Raw genomic sequence first — 7,782 nt, 5'->3', positions numbered from 1 at the left:
TTCTATAAAATAGATGATAGTAATCCTTCAATGACTAGATTACTGACTGTAACAGATGATTTTCAACCAGCCTCCCTGCTTGTACCCTTGCTGTCTGTGATCTATTCTCAACACCACAGCAGAATGATCCTATGAAAGGTAAGTTCAATCCTGTCACCCTCTGTTCAAAACACCTCAGTGGTTCCCTATTTCACTCCAAGTGAAACCAAAGTCCTTTCCATGACTTACCAGGCCCTGCATGATCTGGCCACTGGGCAACTCCCTGCCCCAACCCTGTGACCACTCTGAGCTATCTCCTGCCTCACTCACACTTTAACTGCCCTGACCACCCTTGTCTCCTGTTGATCTGCAGATACCCAGGCATACTCCTGTCTCAAAGCCTGGGCCCTCCCATGGCTGCCTTAGCTCAAGTTTCAACCCCTTCAATTTAACACTTCTTCTCCTACTTTCTTGCTTTATTTTTTCTTTTTAGCTCTTATCACTATGAAACATGTTACATATTCAACCTATTTTTCTTATTCGGTGGTCTTCCAGTGGTTCAAGGGAGAGAAGATGATGGGACCACCTTTTGGCTGAACTCACCTCTTTGCCAGTGGGGTGGTTGTAGTGGAGATGGCAAGAAAAGTCTAGATTCAGGATAAATTTTGAAGGTCATTGCTGTGGGGCTGCTGTGGGGTTCAATGCGGGGTTGAGAGAAAGAAAGAAAGACTCGAGCAATTAGGTGGATGGTGGTACTATTTTCTAGGAAAAGTTTATTAGGAATGATTTATTTTTGATAAGAGAAATCAATAGCTCAGTTTTAGCCATGTTAGTTAAGACTTATATTAAATATACAAACAAAGATGAACTATAGATGTAAATTATCTCTTTATCTATAACTACATCTATCTATATCTACATCTACATCTACATCTATATCTATATCTATATCTATGAGTCTAAACCTCAGGAAAGAGATCTGGACTAGAAAAATAAGTGTAGGCATCATCTACATATGAATATGAGGAGTCCATGAATACTTCCTGTCTTGTTTTCAAAAGACACGGGACTTTTGACATCACTTAAGGAAGAAAGTATAGCCAGAGAAGAAATTTACAAAAGATTCCTGGAGGAGTCAGTGCTTAGAGATGTAGTTTAGGAAAAGAAGAAAATGTTTCAGGAGCCAAGTTCATAAGAAGGCGCGTAAGATGGGATGTAGGGTACAAGTTTACCAGAGCATGTGCCTGTAGATATGGGCCAGTTTGTAGAATGAAGGTGGGAAGTTGAAATGGTTTTCCCCTGGTTGCATGTATATTTCTCTATGAAATGCATGACAAGGTCTTCAGCTGAGGGTTGAAAGGGATGGGATGTTGGAGATTTGACGATTGGGGAGGAAGTGTGGAATTGTCATCTTGAGAGTAAGGTAATGCATTTACTTGTGAAGTTTAGTTGTCAGATCGTGTTGAGTGCTCACTAAAGATTTTTTTGGTCACGAACTTGAAATGGGTTCTGACAGCCCGGCTGTGTGATTTTTCTCCATCAACATTCAGCTGCTTGGGTACTGGGATACAATAAGCAGGTGATTGAGTTTAGAAGAGTTGGAGTGAGGAGAGGGAGAAATAGAGAGCTGCCATTCCACAGATGTAGTCTCCATTATGCAAGATGATTAAGTTGTAGAGACCTGCAGCACAACATTGTACCTGTGGTGACCGTGACCATATCGTATACTAAACATTTAAGAGGATAGATCTCATGTTAAATGTCCTCACCACAATAAAACAAAAGATATTAAAAAAATGTTTCATTTTATATCAAATAACCTCAGATTTGCATGCAGGGCTCAGAGAAAATGTATAACTCTGGATATGCATATTAAATATAGGAATAAAAATAAACATCCAAATAAAGGAGTTAGAAAAAACATAAAGCTCTGGAAAGTGGATTTAGGTGAATGGATTTCATAAACAGTTTTTCATTGTGTCTATTTTACATTTTCTTCTCTTTCCTAATTTATGAAATCCCCAAGGGGGGGTCATTGCAATGTAAAATCAGATGGCTAAGGAAGACTCACTATAATGGTGATAGTCGAGCAAAGGATGGAAGGAAGGGACTGGAATTGACATACAGGTATCTTAGGAAGTGCAGTCCAGACAGAATGAGGGAAGACACAAAGTGGGCCAGTAGCTAGAGTCAGGTGACCAAGGGTAACAGGAGAAGAGGTCAGAGAGATACTGTGGGGCGGGGTGGGTGATCAGATCACATGCACTACATGCCAGATGGTGGAGGGCTTTGCAAGCCACTGCAAAGATTTAGCTTTGATCTTAAGTAAAATGGTAATTCACTGGAGGGTTTGGAACAGAGATGAGACTTCCACTTAAATGGGTCTTTTGTGTTGAGAGGATACTGAAAGTGGACAAGGTAGAGGGTGGGAGATCAACTAGGAGCCTCTTGCAATAATCCAAGAGAAAGATGACAGTGACTGGACCTGGGTGGTAGCCCTGGAGATAGAGAAGAGTGGTCAGAATCTGGGTACGTTGTGAAGGAGGAACAAAGAGCGTTGACCAGTGGGCTAGATGTGGGATGTTAGAGAAAGGAAGGCAAGGAAGACCATGAATTTTTACCTGAGCAGTTGGAAGGTTGGAATAAGTATTAACTCAGCTGGAGAAAACTGAGGGAGCGTTAGATTTGGCTGAAAACTGGGTTTCAGTTTTATTCATGGAAGGGTTGAGATTCTTCTTAGAGCTGAAAGCAGAGATGTGTAATAAGCAGTTATATATATAGAGTTCTAAACTCTAGTTCAGTTCCATTTCATAATGAAGACAAAAATTTGAAAGTTGCCTCAAGTCATGAGGCTGTTTGAGATATATCTAAGGGAATATGCATGGATGAGGAGAGAAGAGGCCAGTAATATGAGGATCACTCCACTGTGTAGGGGTTGGGGAGATGAGGAGGAGCCAGCTAAGTTTACTGAGCAAAAAATAAGGAGAATGTGGTATCTGGGGGCCAAGGGTAGCAATCACTGGCAAGGGCAAGTTCTAGGGTATGACCACATGAGTAGATGGCTGAGGTGAGGGAGGGAAAAAGATCATTGGAGCTAAGGAGGGCAAGGAGCTGAGTGGCAGGATGTTGGTTGATATCAAGACTGATGTTAGGGATTGTGGTGAGAGGGAGGCAGTATGCTGGCATCATCCATGACTCCATGGACAAGAAGGCAGTCAGAGCACAGCAATAAGAGACTTATGAGGCTGTAAAATTTGGTATTATCCTTCCAAAAATCTGGGGTTTTTAAAGGACAGGCATCTGAGAAGTCACAGGGGAGCCTCAAATGAGCATTTACTCCTTCCCCAGACTTTAGATGCTTGGGGAATAAGAGAGACATGGTCTTCAGTTTAGAGGGCTGCCAGAGGTAGTGTTTTCAGAGGACAACCTGGCTTCCCCTATCAAGAAGATAAATTTAGAAAATTTAGAAGCAGAAAAGATGTAGGAGAGTTTGCTGATCAGTGAATTCTTAAAGATGCAGTGCAAGAGCTTGGGAAAAGAAGAGGATTTGAGTTAGATTAGATTAGATAACACCTGTTTGGTGAGTGGTGATCTATGGTGACCTAGGTTAAGATGTGTGTAGCATTGGGTAGCATTGAAGTGATGGCTGGTGTGGGGCATTTGGGACTGGTCCAGAGTGTCTTGGGGAACTATCTCCAGGCAACTGGTCTAGCCTGAGGCTGGAGGTGTTATGGCAGCAGGAAGACGAGATGATTGAATATAAGCCTGAGGCTAGACACACCCCATGGGTAAGTGGTGGAGAGTGGAGTAAATCTCTCTGTGATAGCTAATTATAATAATGCTGCGGTCATCACAGTTGAGGGAAATTTATCAACAACTAGGTCAAAGACTGAGGGAAGTTCATCTGAAACTAGGCCAAGACTGATGAAATACTTTTTCATCCCAACCCACTGACTATCCTAATACATGTTGACACATACGCACTGAACTTTTTTTGCTGATGAAAAGAAAAGCTGTTCCGAGAAATCTGGGGAAAGAAAAGTGGACCTCTTAGGAACTTCTGGAGATGGCCAGACCACTCTCACATCTGGTTTTCATGATGACTATCATCCAGTGAGGCATTGCTGCCCTCGATACCCGAGGACTGTTGGCCAGTGAGGCAGAGCTGACCCGGACCCTGAATTTCTGCTTCTTCTTCATCCCTGCCAAGGGGCTGGTGAACAGGGAAACTTGAAAGGTTCACGTGAGAGCAGAGAGTCGGGATGGCCAAGAGATGCTTCTTTTCCATTTCTTCACGTTGACCTTCATTTTTAGGCCTTGTTTACTGGGACTGTGGATTCTGTCACTCATGAAGGGAATTGTTATCTTTCTCTATATTCATCCTGTGGTTTTGCAGAAGGGACCATGGTCTGGCCAATAGGAGACAGGACCCAGTTCTGACTTTTTTTCCTTGCCTACCATGTGACCTCAGTCAGGTCACTTATCCTCTGTAGACCTCAGTCTCCTCATGTGAGGTCCTTTGCACCTCTAACATCCTATGCATTGCAGTTACTGAGTCAGCAGAAAGTGAACGTGCAATCTGCAGCAACATCTTGGTGCAGCCTAAGGAGAGAGCCCAGGATTTTGATTCAGAATAAGAAACTCATTATTCACTCTAGTGTTAGTCATTTTATAGGCACTTGACTAAGTGACATCACTTCTCTGGGTCCATCTAAACATTGTACAAAACAGGTTGACGTTTGTACCTGATTGGGTTCTTAAGAGGAACTTTGATACTATAGATGAGATTATTAGCAGGGGCAAATACGGAAAGGGTAAAGATGCATCCTCAATTCTCACAGGGGCCATTAATTAGCATAATACCATTGACTATTAATTATCACTCGATCAACCAATCAGTTGTGAGCATCTGTTTATTCTTTCAAAGTATATTTATCAAGGGACAGGATTATGTTGGATACCAGGGGGACCATAGATGAAGTAGAATAACATAGTGACTGACTGCTACAGATCAATGAAATGAGACAACTTGTTTAAGGTCACAGACTACTAAGAAGTGAGTCAGGATTTGAACTTTGATTTGTCTGACCCAAGGTCAGTGATCTTTCTAGTCATCTCCTACACCCCCTTCTCACATTTATTATATGTTAGATAAGTGTCAGGCACTGTGCTAGGAGCTCTTGTTGTCCTGGCAGCATTTGACACTGGAAATGGCATCTCATGCAGCCAATCACGAGTTATGTTCCATGAGTTAAAACAGGCTGTGCTATTTTGGTTCTTGGGTTGATCTCAGAGTTTTAGGATAAGCATCAGAAGCTGACATGGCTAACTACAGGGTTCTTCAGTGAATGTTCACTTCTTGCTATAGAATGACTGTCTCAGATGGTCTTTTTTCAGTAGGTAGTCCACATGTTCCCCTCTTGGACAACACATGGAATGCAAAAGATAAGGGAACATGGAGTAAAAAGTCAGGAAAGTCTTGTCTGCCCAAATCCACCCTCTGATGGAATGTGTGAATCTAAAAATTCCACATAAATAATATTTCAGTGTCACTCATTTATTTTTTTTTCTTTTTAAGAGAATCAGAGTGGGAATCTGCCGGGGCTGGGGGGCGGGGCACACCTCACCAACAAGGGTACGTGCAAAATGAACATTTGTATACCTAAACCCTGAATTGTACCCCACATCTTTTTTTCCTTTCTTTTTATACCCCACACTTTTAAAATAAAAAATTAAAATTAAAAAAGAGAGAATCAGAATTTGCTGTGATTCCTACTGAAACTTAGGCCCACATGTATCTACACACAAACCCACACTATAATCTGACCAAATAACAACTGTCCAAACTTCGGTTGACAGATGTGAAAGAGAAATGCGAAGATTTGACTACCTTGTAGAGAGTTCCAAATAGAAAGAATCAACTGGTATAAATATGGGCTTTATGACCTCAAATTCATGGGGCTTATTTCAGGGAGAATTGTTTCTTTTTTGTCATGCAAGAAAGTAGAAAGCAGTACAGGGTAGCTGTTTAGATTCTGATGTCTGAGGTCTTTCTGAATTTGAATGCTGATAGAATGATCTCGGGCAAATTACCTAACCTTTTTGACTAGTATGTCTAACCTAGTATTAGTCACTACATAATGGAGTTGTTTTGAGGATTGAATGAGACAATGCATCTAAGCACTTAGCTCAAGGGCCACCAGGGATTAAGACTGTAATTAATATTTTCCATATTTCTCTCTTGCATCTTCAAATAGAACAAATGGCTTAATGACTTGGAGTAAATCAGTTATAAAGATTAGTGCCTTTCCCATTAACTATGAATTTTGGGGGGGACAAATATTCATCTTTCTATCTTCAGTGCCTGTGGTTGTGCCTGACACACGGTGGCCAGTGAACGTTCATGGAGTGAAGTAGAGTCCTGCTCCCTCTGCTTTGCTCCAACTTTTTCTCAAGTTCATTTTCCAGATATGCTCCCAGAAAAGCTAGGGAGGGATCCTATGGCAAATGAAATGTATATTTCTCCAATTCCATTGATAGTAGGGAATATCCTTGGATACAGGTCTTTGATGAATTAGCATTTAATTATTCAGCAACTGAACCAAAATGCAAACATCAACTCTAGTTTATACATAGTAATCAGAATTAAATATAGCAAGATTTGTTGTGCTGACACCCATGGTATTAGGAACACACACATATATAATGCAACTCATACAATATAGGAAGTACAGTGGTTAAACTGTAAGACTTTTGGCTGCCCTAATGAGAAAGGCATGGGGAGGTTGGGTGTGGAAGTGTCATTACATGAAAGGTAGTAACATTTATTTCTCTCTCTCTCTCTCTCTTTCTTTCCTCTTCTTTTTTTGAGTTAGGGTCTTACTCTATTGTCCAGGCTGGAGTGCCATGGCAGAATCATGGCTTACCACAGCCTTGACCTCCTAGGCTCAGGTGATCCTTCTGCCTCAGCCTCCCAAGCAGTTGGGACTACAGGCATGCACCACCATGCCTGGCTAATTTTTAATTTTTTTTTCTTATAGAGACAAGGTCTCACTACGTTGCCCAGGCTGGTCTCAAACTCCTGGGCTCGAGTGATCCTCCTGCCTCGACCTCCCAAAGTGTTGGGATTACAGGTGTGAACCACCACACCTGGCCTTGGTAATAACATTTCTAGAAATCTTACATTATGTAGAGCATCTGAGGAAATCTTCCATTATGAAAGCAGTTGACAAATAGACTGTCCTTTACCTGGATTTGAAGCAATTGCAGTCAGAGTCTGAGAATTTCCTCTGAATCCCAGCAAGGGTCATGGTGCAAGGAAGCATCAAGGGCTGTTCAGGATGCATAAGAGCACTTCACATGAGCCTGGATGGCAGAGAGGATAGATACCTCAGGAGGAATTAGACAAGATTACTTCAGATGCTAAGGATTTTATTTGTAGAGTGTCTCCTATGTGCTGGGCACAGTTCTAGGTCCTGGCTATATAGCAGGGAGCCAGCTCCTGTGCACTTCAATATTAACTACTATTTAAAAAATATCCTTTAGAGAAGGTAAGTTTTTGGACTGTACATAGATTTTTAACTTCTGTTTGTCCCTGGTGAGGGGAGACTCGGAATAATGACCAGAATCCCACCCTCGAGCCTTGTTGTATACGCTTGAGCTCAAAACTTAATGACTTAAGAGTTCTTATTTAATTGTATCATTCATTCTCCAACAATCTTATTCTTTAATTTCCCTTTCTTAAATTTTTGTTAATGAATTCTATCTGATCATGTAAGAGAATATCTTCACACTTAACAGATG

Source organism: Carlito syrichta, unplaced genomic scaffold, assembly GCF_000164805.1.
Source record: "Carlito syrichta isolate Samal-C Ts95f unplaced genomic scaffold, Tarsius_syrichta-2.0.1 Scaffold287937, whole genome shotgun sequence".
NCBI classification, from domain to species: Eukaryota; Metazoa; Chordata; class Mammalia; order Primates; family Tarsiidae; genus Carlito; species Carlito syrichta.
Note: the sequence above shows the minus strand (reverse complement) of the source record.